This window comes from Aedes albopictus, chromosome 2 (genome assembly GCF_035046485.1).
Source record: "Aedes albopictus strain Foshan chromosome 2, AalbF5, whole genome shotgun sequence".
Classification (NCBI taxonomy): Eukaryota; Metazoa; Arthropoda; class Insecta; order Diptera; family Culicidae; genus Aedes; species Aedes albopictus.
Genome location: NC_085137.1, coordinates 268,798,734 through 268,817,883, shown reverse-complemented (window position 1 = coordinate 268,817,883; position 19,150 = coordinate 268,798,734). Strand labels below are relative to the sequence as shown.

General features: G+C 44.5%; 1 protein-coding gene across 3 annotated transcripts in view; it reads right to left on the bottom strand.

The window, feature by feature from the left end:
• Positions 1-19,150, bottom strand: part of LOC109421232 (uncharacterized) — a 236,488-nt gene that overhangs the window by 216,316 nt on the left and 1,022 nt on the right. The gene's annotated exons all lie outside the window — the stretch shown is intronic.

Below are 19,150 nucleotides of genomic sequence, written 5' to 3'. Positions count from 1 at the left end.
TAACTCAGTCAATTTTAAACCAATTGACTTGATATTTTGTACACGGTTAGATACTATTCCTATCTCACCGCGTTCCTAAAAGTGTGTCTATTGGTTTAAAATTCACTGAGTTAGAGAGGAAAGTGCCCAAAATAGAAGCCTTTGCCCAAGTGGCTTGGATCCCTATCTGAAGCCTAAAAGCCCAGAAAAGATTTTCAAAAAAGTGTATTATTGATAAATTTTAATTTCTGGCCCGTCGACTGGTAGGTAACGTTACCTGTGGCCCGCAGCAGTAAAAGGTTGGGCAGACCTGGTTTAGTGTTACTGCCAATGCTGTAAAAGCGAAACCCGCGCCGTAGCTTTACGAGAAAACTGGACAACTAACAACTAGAATCGTTGCTTTTGAGTTTCATCTTTGTTCTAGTATTTTTTTCCGCGTTCCCGTGTTAATAAGATTGCGGATAATAAAACCGTTGTACATATTTATTATCCGCGAATGTTCGCAACGCGTAATATAAGTTGAAGGTGTGATGAACAAAAATACATTATCGTAAATGTTCGAAAAAGAAATCGCAATTATGGAACTCGGCACGAATAAATCGACGCGGAAAACGTGGTCTACTTGTCACTGTATCGTACGGTAATCTTGACCTTTCTAAAGAAAGAGATACTTCGCCGTTTTGGTCGCTGATTGCCTGCTTGTAAATTTGAAATAGAAAAAAGTATTAAATTGTGATACGTTCTCCACTGTTATATTTTTGTAAATTGTTATTTATATATAGGTTAAATTTACCTCCATCCCTCTGAAACAAACGGTATATGTATTAGCAGTAAAAAATAAATAGAATAAAAAATAAATAGAATAAATAAATAAATAAATAAATAAATAAATAAATAGTGTAAAAAAGTACACCAAATCTTGATCCTGGAATGTTCTTGCATTTAAATAAACCAGGCTGAAAAATAGCAAGATCAAAACTTGAAATGGTAGATCTTACACCGTAACGCACCATTCCAAGGTGATCTACCCACGTTACGGGTCACTGAGCCACTCTTGCCGTTCGTCACAAATACATTCAAAAACATCTGTCACTTTGCGAAATCCACGTGCTTCTGTTTTTGGCGGGAACACTTTTTCTTTTGTTTTGCCTTGCGGCTGTCATGCGGCGGTATGCCTTGCGAGCGTACGACCGCCGCAGGACTCTAATAAAAGATAAGCGCGACAATGAAAATTCACGGATAAATAATGTTTCGAAAAGGGAATGGTTCAAACGTAAGAAAATCAGTATAATATTGTATTTTTTACGAATAATCAGACTTTGACGACGAAATTGAACTCGCCCTAATATGGGACTAACCTAACATTTATGACACCTTTTCGCCTTCTTTCCTCGATTCAGGCGAAACGAGCTGATTTTGTTATGAAAATATAATCAGCTGGTAGCTGAGAACAATGAGGATGAACGTAAACATCGGTGAACCAGCTGATTTTGTTGTGTAAACATGACCATATGGTGGACCGAGAACAAAAGACCTTAATGGTAAACATTGAGACGGCCGGCAAAAACTGTCACATTATCAGGCGAGTTGCAAAAACCCTCTGACTGAGATTGACAGCGAAATCGAAATCGAAATCTGAGTACGACGAAATTTATTGCATCAAAGTCTAAGTCGAAAAAAAATCGCAATATATTGATACATAAATATCCAATGTAAATGTATAGTATAGCGAACCATTTCATCACAGACAAACAGACGTAACACTCTTCAAAACGGCTTGGCATATGCATTTAACGATCAATTCAAATAACATTTGATTTGCGCGATCGTTCCACCAGATGCGCTAGTGTTCGATCGCTTTGACGTTTGTCAGTGTACACGTTGCTGAATGATGCAAACGAAAATTACAGGTAATTTGTGTAGTAGTGTGCGTGTCAGCAAAACGTCAAATCGAAATCCATCATGGCCGACAGTGTCGCGCGCGGTTCTACCAACAGATGGCAGTGTGCTCATGAAAATGACACTGTGCAAAAGTTTTTGATGAATTTCCTCTAAGAGTTACGTCTGTTTGTCTGTGATTTCATTACAATACACTTTATTGTAGCTGGTACACTGTATGGTGCAGGAATGGTTTTCACCAAATACCCTATGGCTAGTTTTTACCCGGGAAGGCCTTTGCCTTCGCTCACACGATACGATTCTGCTTCCGCCTGCCAAAAAGAGTCAGCGTAACGAGCAGAAACGTCCATTTGCAAAAGGTGGTAGGTGCTAGGAGGACGACTCTGGTGCGGTGTCAACGGCTACACGTGTACGCGGCAGCAACCTTGTTCCGGCGAAGAAAACCAATACCCACGATAGGGAAATTGGATTTTTTTTTTATCTTCTTTATTAGGAGCAGGGAAAAGCCCCTGGGAGTAGAATGTCCATTTGAATCCCTTCTCCCAAAGGCATAAAACCTCCTCTTCTTTTCAAAATACATTACAATGGCACTTCCAGTGAGAATTATATCTCTTTGAAGGAAGTGCATAAGCAATTTACAATTTAATTATAGAAAAATATATCAAATTCATTTGTGAGGTGACGATGACTGGTGGGAACGGTGGTGAAGAAATACGGCTGACGGGTTTTGCAATCTCTGCGGTTGGCAGATGAGCCCCTTTCGGACGCGCGTGTGGTCTGGAACAATTTATTAATTTTATTAGGCGTGCAGCATCACTAACTTCGGCCAGACATATACCAGCATCTTACCTGGAAGAGCTGAACTATCCTCTCGGCCGACGGATGAGCGGACCATAGACGGTTGTCCAATAGTACATCGCAGTTGCAGCAATACGGAAGTCAAATTCGATGCTATTATACGCACGTTATGGAAGAGCTGGATTTTCCTCTAGGCCGGCGGAAGAGCGGCCCGTGGACGGTTGTCCACAGCACGTCGCAATAGAGTAGCAGCAAGATGGATCTCGGCCGACGGATGAGCGGACCATGGACGGTTGTCCAACAGCGCAGCGCAATGGAGTTGCAGCATGATGGAAGCCAGTTTCGGTGGTACTTTCAGCACTTTGTGGAAGCCAGTGGCAATATTTTTTCGCAAGTTCTGGAACAGTTTTTCGGTCTAATTAGGCGTGCAGCATCACCAACTTCGGCCAGACATATACCAGCTTCTTACCTGGAAGAGCTGAACTATCCTCTCGGCCGACGGATGAGCGGACCATGGACGGTTGTCCAACAGCGCAGCACAATGGAGTTCTAGCTTCGGTTGTACTTTTCCGCACGTTGTGGAAGTCGGTAGCAGTGTTTTTTTTTTTTTTGCAATTTCTGGAACAGTTTTTCGGTCTAATTAGGCGCGCAGCATCACTAACTTCGGCCAGACATATACCAGCTTCTTACCTGGAAGAGCTGAACTATCCTCTCGGCCGACGGATGAGCGGACCATGGACGGTTGTCCAACAGCGCAGCGTAATGGAGTTGCAGCATGATGGAAGCCAGTTTCGGTGGTACTTTCAGCACTTTGTGGAAGCCAGTGGCAATGTTTTTTCGCAAGTTCTGGAACAGTTTTTCGATCTAATTAGGCGCGCAGCATCACTTACTTCGGCCAGACATATACCAGCATCTTACCTGGAAGAGCTGAACTATCCTCTCGGCCGACGGATGAGCGGACCATGGACGGTTGTCCAACAGCGCAGCACAATGGAGTTCTAGCTTCGGTTGTACTTTTCGCACGTTGTGGAAGTCGGTAGCAGTGTTTCTTTTTTTGCAAGTTCTGGAACAGTTTTTCGGTCTAATTAGGCGCGCAGCATCACTAACTTCGGCCAGACATATACCAGCTTCTTACCTGGAAGAGCTGAACTATCCTCTCGGCCGACGGATGAGCGGACCATGGACGGTTGTCCAACAGCACAGCACAATGGAGTGCTAGCTTCGGTTGTACTTTTCGCACGTTGTGGAAGTCGGTAGCAGTGTTTTTTTTTTTGCAAGTTCTGGAAGAGCTGGACTATCCTCTCGGCCGACGGATGAGCGGACATGGACGGTTGTCCAACAGCACATCGCAATGAAGTTGCAGCAAGAAAGAAGCCGATTTCGGTGGTACTTTCCGCACTTTGTGGAAGCCAGTGGCAATGTTTTTTCGCAAGTTCAGCATCTTACCTGGAAGAGCTAGACTATCCTCTCGGCCGACGGATGAGCGGACGTGGACGGTTGTCCAACAGCGCAGCGCAATGGAGTTACAGCAAGATGGAAGCCAGTTTCGGTGGAACTTTCCGCACTTTGTGGAAGCCAGTAGCAGTGTTTTTTCGCAAGTTCTGGAACAGTTTTTCGACCTAATTAGGCGCGCAGCATCACTTACTTCGGCCAGACATATACCAGCTTCTTACCTGGAAGAGCTGGACTATCCTCTCGGCCGACGGATGAGCGGACCATAGATGGTTGTCCAACAGCGCATCACAATGGGGTTGCAGATGCGGAATCCAATTTCGGTGATATCTTTCGCGCGTCCTGGTAGCCATCAGATGTGTTTTTTTTTCTCCAGTTCTGGAAGAGCTGGAGTATTTCCTCGACCGACGGATGAGCGGAGTTGTCCAGATGTTGGGAAAAATTAGATTACGTATCTGTGGACCTCGAGACGCATCAGGGATTTCACAGCAAGCTTGAATTTAATTGCGTTTCGCTCGAGTCTCAGAGCAACTGGTGATGATTTAAAACATTTCCTACTGAAGTATGACACCGATCTCTTGGCCATCTCTGTGTTAACGCGCGAGGTAACTAAATTTGCTGTGTCTCTTAGTAGGTATCTATGCGAAACACGTTCTATGCTCTGATTATGATGCGCTTCTTGGTTGAACATGTTATTGTGAATTTGCAGCAGACACTGTAGCTTTCGCAAGGCAAGTATTGGCAGTATAGACGGAGGGCAGTTTCTGAATAAATCCACGGTCGAGTGTAGTCTTGGTAACTTGAAAATGGCTTTCAGACAACGATTTTGGAGCGTTTGCAACGGTTTCAATCGCGATTTTGCTGCAGCACCCCAGAGCGAAACAAGATATTGCAATTTGGATTGAACAAAGGCATGGTACATTGTCAACAGTGCTTTCTGTGGCAAAAACTTTCTAATCTTCCATAGTAATCCACACGTTGAGCTGACGGTTTTTTGCAGTGCATTAAGATGATCACTCCAGTAAGCGTAGAATCAATTATTAAACCAAGGTGCTTGAAACTGGTTACTTGTTCTATCGTAGTTGCTTGAACTGTTAAATCCAAGTGTGGCAAAATGTTCCGGCGATGGGAGTGGAGTATCATGTATTTCGTCTTCGATAGATTCAAGGACAACAGGCTTTCATTGAAATAGTCCTGAAGCTTTGTCAAGTCTTCCTTCATCTGACGCACGATGTCATTTGGATTGGTGCTTTTATACGACAGCGATGTATCATCCGCAAATAATCGTGGCTTCCCATGCAAGTTTAGATTCGGTAGATCGTTTACATATAAGAGAAATAATAGGGGTCCGAGGTTGCTACCTTGTGGAACACCCACCGTTACTCCGCGCTGAGAACTATTTGCTCCGTTTACATACACAAACTGACTTCTTCCGGTGAGATAACTACGTATCAAGTTATTTGGAGTCATGGTATATAGTGTCGAATGCCTTCTTTAAGTCAAGGTAGAGTACTCCAGTTAGCTTCCGAGAATCCATGGCATCATAAATTTCATCAACTAACTCACTGGTTGCAGTAAGTGTGCTGGAACCGGTCCTAAAACCGTATTGGTGACTGTACATGACGTTGTTTATTCGTAGGAAGCTTTGTAGTCTAGTTACGAGTAATTTCTCAATTAGTTTGATCAGGACAGACAGTACAGATATTGGTCGGTAGTTGTTGATATCAGTTTTAGATCCTGATTTATGAAAAGGCGTTACACGTGCAACCTTCAAACAATCAGGGAATACTCCCGTGCTAATAGCTTCGTTGAAGACGTCCCGAATCAATATTGAGAATGTCCGATGGTGATCCTTGACGAATTTTGCCGGTATTCCATCAGGACCACTGCTTTTTTTGGCATCCATGTTTCTTATCTCGACCACGACCTCTTGCTCACTTGCCGGTCGTAAGAAGATTGAAGTGTTGAGAGGCGTAAGCGTATTATATTTGTTTATCTCTCGACGGCTGTTGATCGTTGAAGCAAGCTGGGGCCCAATAGTGCTGAAGAACTTGTTAAACGCATCCGCTACTGGGCAGCCGGTTGTTTGTTGATCGTCCAATATCAGCTTTATTTCTTCTGCGTCGCCGGTAGATCTTCCAAGGACTTTGTTTAGGTTACTCCAATTTTGTTTGTGGTTGTCGGAGTGAAATAGGTTACCGTAGTACTCTTTTTTACATTTATCTTTAGCTCTTTGCACCATTTTAGAAACGTGAGCTAAAAGTTCCCTCGGTCTTCTTGCAGATGGTCGTCGTTTGCAGCTGGCCAGAACATTTTCCTTGATTCGAAGTAGCTTCCACAGATCAAAATTCATCCAAGGGCAGTAGCCTTTAATGTTTGCTTGTACTACCACTTTCTTTGAATATCGTTCCTTTAAGCCGATATGATAGGGTAGTGGTCGCTTATATCGGAAAGAATGGTTTCATTCAGTACATTACGCATAACTGCATCTGAGCAAACTACATGATCCAAAATGTTGTTACTCGCTGGTCTCGTGGTGTATGTATTGGTGACTTCGAAATTGTAACATCTCAATAGATTATTGTACTCGCGGACTGCAGGACTGCTCTGATGGTTCACTGGGACATTTACATCACCTACGATGACACAGGAGGCGTCGTTTCTTTGTCCCGCGCAAATTTCGTCTATCGTTGCCAAGAAACGCGAGAATTCGTAAGACGGTGGCCTATAAATAGCATGAACATGAAATGGTGCGGAGTCTGCATGAACTACCAAGTGAATATGGTGTCGACCATCGTCATTCGTCATGCTCATTTTTCTGCAAACTGACTTTGATCGATTGTTTAACGTAAACAACCAATCCCCCACTAGATGAGTCCGGGCGACAAGAAAAAAAAAACTACGAAAACCGTCGATACTGTAGAGATTAGTATTACTTTCCTTCAGCCACGTCTCTCCAACTACAACTATGTCCACATTTCCAGTATATAATGAGAGAATATCCTTAATTTATTGAGAAGCCAGCAATTGCCAGCAAGTCTTGGTGCAGTTTGCTGCGACCGAAAGTGCAAGAAGGTATTGAGTGTTTGGTTGTATGTACTGGCTAAGTGATTTGATTTCCTCCATGATTCTTGACAGATCGCCCTGCATAATTCTCAACACACTGCCCTCGCGGAAAGAGGATACAGTACAATAGCACCTCTAGCGCATAAACCACCTGGATGATCTACCGAGTCGAGTAGGGCGTAGGAAGTACGCAGCAGAGCACACCACTACGCCAGAACCGTGAATCTTTTACCTGCATCCACAACACCCACTATACCGAAGATAAAATCAGTGTATTCGACCATTACGTATTAACCTAGTGAGCAAATCCAACCACACATTCTGAGGATTATCATCGCACAAACTATCTGGACCCTCGTCCGAGCTGCAGCGGATATCGCTCAGAGGAATCCTGTAGGTCTCCATTACGGAGATACAGTCACTGGAGCTGCAGAGAGAAACCTTCAGCAAGAAGTAAGTGTGCAAATTGGGTACAACGGAGGCGTTCAGGAAACTAATCGTGTCGGCGATATGGCTTCTTTCTCTTCAGACCTTCGTTCCGCCGTTGATCGATCTCTTCGCCGACGCGAACTATCCACGTCCCGACCGTGGAAGGGAAGGTCCTAGATCCGAGAGCGGGGACCACAGCGATCCACCAGCGGAAACGCCCGCCACGCGGAGAGCCATAGGGAGACAACGCGCTCGAGGTTGTATCATCGGCAAATTCGCAACATTTAAACGTTCCATGCCGTTCCGTCAAGGCACGAAGCGTTTTCCCGAGCGGCCGACTAGGCACTGAACATGATCAGCAGACAAAGGCAAGGCAGGCAGTCACGGAGCATCGGCGATCGTGAATCGGGCAAAAGACTGTATGTACACTAGCATTAAGAATGTGCAGTGTTGCCACAAAATTAGGAGCTTTAGGGGCTAGATAAGACCAAATAGAAAATATAGAGTTGTATAGTTCCGTTGATGCATACTTTTGTTTAGCTCTATTCGGCACACAAGTAACATCGTGCTCGTGGAGGAATATGTTCATCCAAATCATGGTTTCCCAAACTGTGGGTCGCGACCCCCTGGGGGTCACTAGTCTTTATCCAGGGGGTCGCGCAGGACAGTCGAATATTTGACCAAACAGACAACAAATGAGGGAATTTCTATTGTGGGTCGTGAAAAGTACGTCTGCTGGCAAAAGGGGGTCGCACACCTTAAAGTTTGGGCTCGAGTTTGGGAACCTATGATCCGAACCATTAATAAATTTGAAATATTATGTCTCTCAAGAAAAATCAGAATATGGCGATTATCTGCCTCTGGCTTCTGATATTAGCGCGACAGTCACTAATCATAACAGCGTCGCCAGATTTAAAAGTATATAATTCCATTATATGGGGTTTGACAGCAAGAACACTCATTCCACTGAGCCACTCTTGCCGTTCGTCACAAATACATTCAAAAACATCTGTCACTTCGCGAAATCCACGTGCTTTTGTTTTTGGCGGGAACACGTTTTCTTTTGTTTTGCCTTGCGACTGTCATGTGGCGGTATGCCTTGCGAGCGTACGACCGCCGCAGGACTCTAATAAAAGATAAGCGCGACAATATATTGATGATTGGATGTTGCATGAAGAAGAAGAAAAGCGATGATGTTTTGAAAAATCCCTATCCCTATAACACAGGGGAAGATTTTAAAATGCCTCTATAAAATCTTAAATAAAATCTAATTAAAAACGGTTTGATGTACGGTGTTAGACTTTGGACATTCACAAAATCTGCTCCTGCGTCCACAAAATCGTTAAAGTTGCAATTTTTGTTGTATGGCAATCTAGCTAGGTTTACAAGTGACTTTCGCGAACCAAAAAATATACCTAGCTATTTCGCATTTAGAATAGTGTACGAGCAGATGTTGTGAATGTGTAACTCTTACACATTTTATGAGTGGTATGGAAATTATGCATTTATGAGTAGGTCTTACGCATTTTAGTGCTCAGCAGTTTTGGTGTGTACAGGATCAACTAGGTTTTTAGGGCTCATAGTATCTGAGTATGAGATGAGACTATAAAATACATTCGAAATATTCAGGATTATCCAAACTGTTCTGCAATTCAGAACATGTGATCTACAGCCCTACTAAAAACTTGTTTGCTATTTTACGTTACGCAGTATTACCAATCATAACTATATGTTTGGGAAGCTCAAGAGACGATATTTGCTTTCCAGCATTTGCTTTGTAGACCGTGCAAATGTTCAATCGTCTAAAATATTTGTTCACACGTCAAACACCAAAGAAAGTAGCAAGTAAACAAACCGATTATTCCATGCACCACCCAAAAAGTGTAACCGACGCTTAAAATTTCTAGCAGCGAAACGAACCAATGTATACTGAATCTGGTGGGAACATATTGTGGTGTGACAAAAAAAATCTGCAGGGGGTCTAATACGGTGCAAAAAAAGCAATAGCACCGAAAAACATTAAAATTCGGGATCATAAATGAAGTCTCAGAAATCAAAATCAGAATGAATTAGCACTCAAAACTTGATCAATTTGTATGAAACATCAAAAAAGTTGGCAATGAATTGACTGTTACACCCGATTTTTTTACAAGGTTTTTTTTACGTTTTTAACCCTTCTTACACCCATAAGAAGGGTATAAATATCGCACGAAAAACCGACTTTCGATCCGAGGCCCGGAGGGCCGAGTCTCATATACCAATGAACTCAGCTCGACGAACTGAGCAAATGTGTGTGTGTGTGTGTGTGTGTGTGTGTGTGTGTGTGTGTGTGTGTGTGTGTGTGTGTGTGTGTGTGTGTGTGTGTTTTTTTTTTCTCTCCTAGTTTACCTCCACCTTAAATTCCCCTCCGGTACCACCATGCAGTATTTCTTCGGAGGGGAGGCGTTATGTGCCTTGTGCACCATCACCAATTTGTTATTCTAGTCTTCTTCATGCTATGCGCACCGCTTCGTTAGTATGGTGTTAATATTCCAGTATCGCCACTAAGCGACATACATGCTATTTTTCAAATTCGTTATTCTAATCGTTCTTAGCCTTTCGGCTCCGGTTAGCTTGTTGTTTGCTTAATGTGCCGCCATTGAGCGGTAAACTCTATGTTAGTACCACTTTCATCAAATTTGTTATTCTAAAGCCATGCTGAGTTCATCGGCTCCTACTAATTTGCTCCGAGAACGTTGCCCTCCCGCTGCCGCCCGAGTGCCAATCAGCACTCGAGGTTTCCGCGCACGACTCGGATAGTCCCCGACGGTGGATATACCCTACCCGACGAAGAGTTTCCCGACACTGAAACTTCTCCCGCTACCGACTTCCCAGGCAGATGCCAAGGTCGGTCCTGCGATTCCGGTTGGAGACGGCTTCCGGTTCACAGGCGCCCTGACGACCATGCTCCGGTGCTTCTTCCCGATCGCTCTACTCTGACAGTCCCCGGCGGTGGATCTGTATTACTCCGACAGAGAAGTCCCCGGCGAAAGACGTTCTCCCGTTACCGCCCGTGTGCCATTGAGCACAATGACTTCACGCGCACTACTCGGATACTCCCCGGCAGTGGATCTATCCTACTCCGACAGAGAGTTCCCCAACGTAGGAAGTTCTCCCGAATACCGACCGAGAGCCAGTAAGCTCCACACCAGGGTACGAAAAACGGATCACGCCGAAAAACAAACGCTTTGTCCTAAGCGGTGCATGTTGGTAACAAAGGCGCTCCGCAACAAACGCATGTCTGGCGATGAGAGCAATAAAACAAACATCGCTTGCCGTGCGTGTAACGATATTCTGGCTTTTCTGCAGAAATTTTTAACCCACATCATCGAATTTATAAGCATTTGGACGAGTTAATACTCTTGCAAACCTCAGAATCGAGTTTCACTTGTAAAACAATGCGAAAATCACGATGTGAATAGAACGAGACAAATATTCCTACCGTTTTTGTTGTGTACAAACTCGGGAGCGATTTTGTCATTATCTGCTAACGAAAAAACAAAGCGTTGTTGCCGTGCCTTCTTTGTTGCCTATTTTTCGCTTGCGGGGGCAAATTCTGCGTACACTGCTCCACACCTTAATTGCTCACGACACCGGTAGTCCCAGACGGCGGATCTACCACACGCGGACGGAACTACTACGCTTACCCCGGATTGTTTCTTCTATCGTTCATTTGCAGCTCTCGCCACTTCCGCTGGAGAAATGACATCATCTTCGTTACCGCGGAGTTCACCGCGTTCCAACAGGCTTCGTCGTGGCACATTCTGGCCACGATGTTGTCGGCACTTAGACCAGCACCGCAGATTGCTGTCATCTCACTGCGCATCGGGGCAGAACGGCGAACCTGCGTGTCCGAACCGATGCAGATATTTCTTAAAGCAGCCATGACCTGACAATAACTGCGTCAAATGGAAATTGACTTCTCCGTGAGCTCTGTTCACCCATTTCTTCAGATTTGGAATAAGCCGGTGGGTCCACCTTCCCTTCGCTGTGGTATTCCACTCGTGTTGCCACTTCGCCATCGTGACGACTCGCGCTGCCTTCCGAGCTCCTCTAGCGCCCCTGGCCTCGTAGCACTCTTTGTCCTCTTCCAGAACGAAGACGATAGGGATCATTCCGGCGATCACGCACACCGCATCCGATGATATCGTGCGATAGGCGCTCGCCACTCTCATGGCCATCAGTCTGTGCGTGCTGCAGAGCTGAACGCGATTCCTCCTAATTTTGTTGCGGTCGCCCAAGCCGGACCAGCGTACCTTAGGATCGATGTGGACACGCTAGCTAGTAACCGCCTCTTGCTACTGCTGATTGCCGAGTTGTTCGGCATGATCCTCGACAAAGCTGTGATCGCCTTTGCTGCTTTTCCGCAGGCATAATCGACGTGGCTATTGAAATTTAACCGGTCGTCGATCATTACGCCGAGATGCTTCAATTCCCGCTTGGAGTCTATGGCATGTTCTCCGACTATGATTGCAGCCTTCTGCACCACCTTGCAGTTGCTGATCAGCACCAGCTCCGTTTTCTGGTGGGCTATGGATAGTTTCTTCCTCTGCATCCAGTTCTCAACAGCATCTACCGCCTCCGTAGCAAGTATCTCCACTGCTTCTAGGGACTCGCCAACTACCACCAACGTGATATCGTCCGCGAATCCGACGATTTTGACGCCTGTCGGTAGCTGCAGTGTCAGCACCCCGTTGTACATTGCGTTCCACAACGTCGGACCTAGGATAGACCCCTGTGGGACGCCTGCACTTATCGTGACGTTCTTTTGCCCTGCACTAGTATGGTAGCACAGAGTCCGGTTTTCGAAGTAGCTACTGAGAATCCTGCAGAGGTAGTCCGGAACCTTCATCTCGTGCAGCGCTGTAGCGATGGCTTCCCAGCTTGCGCTGTTAAATGCATTCTTCACATCGATCGTGACGACGGCACAGAAGCGGTTACCTCGTCGTTTTTTCGTCCTTGCTTTGTCGGCTGTAGCAACAACCGCCTGGATAGCATCTATCGTTGACTTTTCTCTTCGGAATCCGAATTGCATCCCCGACAGACCATGCTCTCCTTCCGTGAAAGTTGTCAGCCTATTGAGGATGACTCTTTCTAGCAGCTTGCCGAGCGTATCCAGCAAGCATATCGGCCGGAATGAACCAGGTTCACCGGGGGGCTTGCCTGGTTTCGGTAGCAGTACCAGTTTTTGCCTTTTCCACTGAGACGGGAAACAACCCTCATCTAGGCAGATCTGCAGAGATGTCCGGAACATATCTGGGTTGGCCTCGAAAGCTGTTCTCAACGCTATATTGGGGATACCATCCGGGCCGGGCGCTTTCTTCGCTTTCATTTTCTTGGCCGCTGCTATCAGCTCGTCGTTGGTGATACTCACTCTCTCCTCGCCTGTATGGCCGTATGGAGTCGGTGGCCATATCGTAGGCTCGTGTTGAGGGAACAACCCTTCGACGATAACTTGCAGCTTCTCTGGGCATGTCTCAGCGGGTACCGCTGGGCCTCTGATTTTGGCCATCGCCACTCTGTATGCATCTGCCCATGGGTTTGCATCAGCATCCCGGCACAACTCCTTAAAGCTTGTTTTCTTGCTCCGCTTGATCTCCTCCTTCAGAGCAGCTTTTGCGACTCGCAGCACTACTCTACGTTCTTCTCTCTCACCGTCGGTTCTAGCTCTTTGCATTCGTCTCCTGGCTTTGAGGCAGGCTTTCCGGAGGTCCCGAAGCGCTTCATTCCACCAGTATGCCGGACGACGTCTATGGTTCGGCTCGAACTTTCTAGGCATGGTTGTGTCGCACGCACGCACCAGCGCTGCCGTTAGCTCTTCCGGCCTTAGATTCGACCCCGGATCTTCTCTTCTGAGAGCTTCGACGAACAGCTCCTTGTTGAACTGCTTCGTCTTCCACATTCGATCGCGAGGTTGACTGCCAGTTAGTGTACTCCCTGGCCGTGATCCAATACTATACCGGACCTCCTGGTGGTCGCTGTGAGTGTATCCGTCGCAAACTCTCCAGTTCATGTTTCGCGCCAGCACGGGACTACAGAAGGTGATGTCGATTATTGATTCTCGACCAAAATAACAAAGGTACTTACACTGGTTTGACTATACTCCCTAATTAATCCCAACAAAAGATTTCTGTATCTATAAAATTCCTGCGTGTATCAAACTGTAAAGAAAATCTAATAGTTATCCACAATAATTTCCATTTAATCTATTTCCCTACAATTCAGGCGCTAAACTCTTTATATCACCCCGCAACCTACGATATGCAAATTCTACCTGCTTTGATAACCGATGAAAGATCTATACCATTCAGACACAACTCTCTATTACATAACGCAAAAGTCAAAGCAAAAGATATTACTGCAAAACACACCTATAGGGCACTGCATGAAATTCTCTCCTTCTCTTTCACTCTTACAGCAATTTTGTAAACAACAAGGCCAAGAAACGTCAAAATCCCATACAAAATCAAAACAGTGCAGTGCCCTATATGCATGACAAACAATTCCACACGTCAGTGCCTTCTTTTACCGCCTATGGGATTCGGCACAAGTTACCGCAACAACTTCCATATCCTTCCCCACATTGACCAGCAACCTGACGTGGCAGGCGCCATTGTCGCCTAAAAATAGAAGATCACCAACGCTCACACACTTAAAAAATATTACCGAACTCGGTTCATTTTTCTACCGACCAGCATCGGTTTATAATGGGGAACCGAAAAGATCGCTTCAAAATGTCGTTTTGCTCCTGATGTTTTGAAAGGCAACAGATTTTCGGTATACTTTCATCTATTTGATTGTCAGTTGAACCGAAACCATCGGTGAAGCAGCAAAAGGTACGAGTTCGGTAGCACATACCGAGAAAACTCGGTAAATCGAGGCAAAACAAAACACCAAGCATTGTTCAAACGTCAAATGCGGTGAACTTCACGTCGGATACTTCAACCGAAAAGTCGGTTGCGCACTTGGTTTGACTACGCAAACCAATCGGCCATGTTTGATTCTGAAGTGAAGGTCCTTGCATTCGGATCGTAAATTACAATCGCAGAGGAAATAGGTGAGAAAATTTGTTTTTATTATATTTTTATAACATCTATATTGATTGAAGACGTGTGTTTTCAGCTCACGAACAATCTCCAGAAAAAGGCCACAGACGAACCAGCAACAACGTAATTCCCAAGCTTTTTTAGAAACCGCATAGGAAATGGCATGTAAGTTTTTTCACCAGATGAAGCTTTACCCGTTGGTTGCTCATCCAATCTGCGGCATGTACGAACAAACAAAATATGTGCAAAATTGTATTTAAAAATAGGTGTGTTTTAAACATTGGGAGCAAGTAATAAATCATTGTTTTCTCCAATTATGAATTTGTTTTTATTCTTTATGCTGAAATTACCTTGGAAATTACTATGAATGAAATGCAGGACTAATAAAAAGAACCGAAATTCGTTTGGTTTGACAGCTCTCGGTAATAATAAATTGTACTGAATGTTCGGTTGAATCAGACTTTTCGACCGAGTTTTTTCGGTAAGTTTGACGTTTCTATGACAAAGAACGTCTACCGAAAACTCGGTTGTAAAGTTTTGAACCGAGCGAGGAACCGAGCGTTCAGCAGATAAAAACTCGGTTGAAATTGAACCGAGTTCGGTTCTATTTTCTAAGTGTGCATACACTGAAGATGTCTGCTAGTCCCCGGCAGATATTTCATTGGTTCCTTGTGTGAATGTAGCTTGTCTGGCGATATTCTCAATTTACTTGAAAATCGGAGTTTTCGACTAGCGAAGTTGGATTTTTCTCCAAATCCATGCGTCGGACCTAACTTCGGAAGTAGTGCGCTGTATAGTAAACCTGGTCCACTATACAGCGCACCACTTCCGAAGTTAGGTCCGACGCACTGATTTGGAGAAAAATCCAACTTCGCTAGTCGAAAGTTCCGGGATTCAACTGCACGGACAATACTGGAGTATCATCTACGGGTGGTCAATCAAGCTCAAGCTAGCTAAAAAATCCGAAGTGACCGGTAGTGCGAAAATGCCTACTGCGAAATGTAGCAACCCAATTTGGAAAAAAATAATACTAGAGGTGCCATGCCTACAAACTTTCATGAATCGGTTCAAAATTGACTAACTTATAGCCAAAACCCGAGGGGGACGACACATCCAAATTATCTCATTTTTACCAAAAATCTGATGCATCTTACACACTGTGCACTATCTGTTTACATCTTGCAATCTGCTTCCATCCCAAATCCATCTCAAAATCTTTGTTTCAAACTACTCACATCTCTCACATCTGATGTGATCGACGAAAACAAAACAAAGGATGTTGTTGTCAAACTGAGATCAAAACAGAACCGCGCTACTGAAATTCGTGATCGGGTCAGCAAGAAGGGTACCCCCTGTCGCATCCGGAACCGGAACAAGCGGAGCCGGAGCAACCCCGTGGCCGTGTCGGGGCTCGTACAGCTTGGTTGGTCGTCGGGTCAGCAAGGAGCACCACCTGTCGCAACCGGAATAGAAGCGATCGGAGCAACCCAGTGGACGTATGGCTCGGCTCGAGATTACTACGTCGAACACAATTGCAGGTCCCGCTAGGGTGCTACTGATGCTGATGAAAAATGGAACCTACAGCCGATATTAAGGATCTGTGTACCGGATTTGCTGGAATCATGATTGCCATCAGAAGCAATTATTGATGCATTCGAACCAGCCGGGAATCCGTTAACTGTTTTGTCTTTTTATTCGCACACTGTTTGCGTTTCTTCGGGAGTTCCATCTACAATTTTGAAGAAATTGCTGGTGGATAGCTGGAGGCAATGAAATATTACGAAGGAATTGATGTAGGATTGAAGAGGGTTTCCCGGAGCTTATTAATGGCAGATTTCCTAAGGGATTCCACAATGGATTTGCTGAAAGAGTGAAAAAGGATAGCTGAAAGTTTTCCTGGAATAAATGGCTAGGGGCGGCAAGGAGCAGCAAGCCTACATATATTTCTCCCGGATATACCTCCAATGAAAAGTTCCTCCCAGAGATGCATCAAATTACTCATCTTGGGGCTCCGGAGTGAGAATCTTTTTATCAGTTACTTTAGGGATCGCTTCAGAAGTTGCATCAGGATTATTTAGGAACTCATCAAGTGAATTCTTCCAGGAGTTCTATCGGGAAGTCCTCCGGGAGTTCCTACAATAATTTCTCCGGATCATGATTGACTGGAAGGAATTTATAGTGGGTTGCCCGGAAGTAATGACAGTTGTAATCTATGAAAGATTGGGAATTTCCCGGAGTAAATTACTAATTAATAATGCATTTTTTGGAAGGAGTTTCCGAAAAAAATATTTTTCAGGAAGAAATTACTCAAGGTTTATCGGCAATATTTGCCCATTGGCCTAAGCATTCTCGTAAGTTACAAACTGAAGAATTCTCCGGTCAGAAAGAACTTAATATACTTAATACTTCTGGAAAATTCATCGGAAGGAGTAGCTGGAGCGTTCCCGGACACGAATTACCGCAGAATTTCTCAGAATAAATTCTCAATAAGAAATTGCTGAAGGTTTTACTGGTCGGAGATAATCAGGAGTTTCCCGGTAGAAGTTGCTGGAAGATTTCGCTGATGAACTGTAAAACTGCAGTTCTTTTTTTGAAAACAAAAACTGGAAATGATTAGGCATTATTTACATTTTGCACTGCTGCCTCACACATTTGAACAGAGCCTATTTTTTTTTGTACCAGCTTGCGCCACGTTTCTTTTATGGCACTTTTGATATAATTATGCAACTAAACATGCATAAAATGTAGATAAATACTTTGATAAATATCTAATGCACACATGAACTTAGTTTGCGAGGATGAAGTCGAAAAATTTAAGAAAATCCCAGAACGTCGTTATATATAAAAACCAATTAAACCCTTTTCATATTTTGTGTGCGACTGATCTTCGCTTATCTACACCCTATCCATTCACATCTCCTCCCATCTCAAAGCAGCGCTTGGCAGGATTTCAAAGTGGATGCAGTGGAAAGTAGATGCGAAAATCTGGCAAATATCACACTCATCTAAAAAGGTAGATGCATCTTCGTTTACATCTTTTCGGAGATTTAGATGTGTCGCGGGGACGACACATCCAAATTATCTCATTTTTACCAAAAATCTGATGCATCTTACACACTGTGCACTATCTGTTTACATCTTGCAATCTGCTTCCATCCCAAATCCATCTCAAAATCTTTGTTTCAAACTACTCACATCTCTCACATCTGATGTGATCGACGAAAACAAAACAAAGGATGTTGTTGTCAAACTGAGATCAAAACAGAACCGCGCTACTGAAATTCGTGATCGGGTCAGCAAGAAGGGTACCCCCTGTCGCATCCGGAACCGGAACAAGCGGAGCCGGAGCAACCCCGTGGCCGTGTCGGGGCTCGTACAGCTTGGTTGGTCGTCGGGTCAGCAAGGAGCACCACCTGTCGCAACCGGAATAGAAGCGATCGGAGCAACCCAGTGGACGTATGGCTCGGCTCGAGATTACTACGTCGAACACAATTGCAGGTCCCGCTAGGGTGCTACTGATGCTGATGAAAAATGGAACCTACAGCCGATATTAAGGATCTGTGTACCGGATTTGCTGGAATCATGATTGCCATCAGAAGCAATTATTGATGCATTCGAACCAGCCGGGAATCCGTTAACTGTTTTGTCTTTTTATTCGCACACTGTTTGCGTTTCTTCGGGAGTTCCATCTACAATTTTGAAGAAATTGCTGGTGGATAGCTGGAGGCAATGAAATATTACGAAGGAATTGATGTAGGATTGAAGAGGGTTTCCCGGAGCTTATTAATGGCAGATTTCCTAAGGGATTCCACAATGGATTTGCTGAAAGAGTGAAAAAGGATAGCTGAAAGTTTTCCTGGAATAAATGGCTAGGGGCGGCAAGGAGCAGCAAGCCTACATATATTTCTCCCGGATATACCTCCAATGAAAAGTTCCTCCCAGAGATGCATCAAATTACTCATCTTGGGGCTCCGGAGTGAGAATCTTTTTATCAGTTACTTTAGGGATCGCTTCAGAAGTTGCATCAGGATTATTTAGGAACTCATCAAGTGAATTCTTCCAGGAGTTCTATCGGGAAGTCCTCCGGGAGTTCCTACAATAATTTCTCCGGATCATGATTGACTGGAAGGAATTTATAGTGGGTTGCCCGGAAGTAATGACAGTTGTAATCTATGAAAGATTGGGAATTTCCCGGAGTAAATTACTAATTAATAATGCATTTTTTGGAAGGAGTTTCCGAAAAAAATATTTTTCAGGAAGAAATTACTCAAGGTTTATCGGCAATATTTGCCCATTGGCCTAAGCATTCTCGTAAGTTACAAACTGAAGAATTCTCCGGTCAGAAAGAACTTAATATACTTAATACTTCTGGAAAATTCATCGGAAGGAGTAGCTGGAGCGTTCCCGGACACGAATTACCGCAGAATTTCTCAGAATAAATT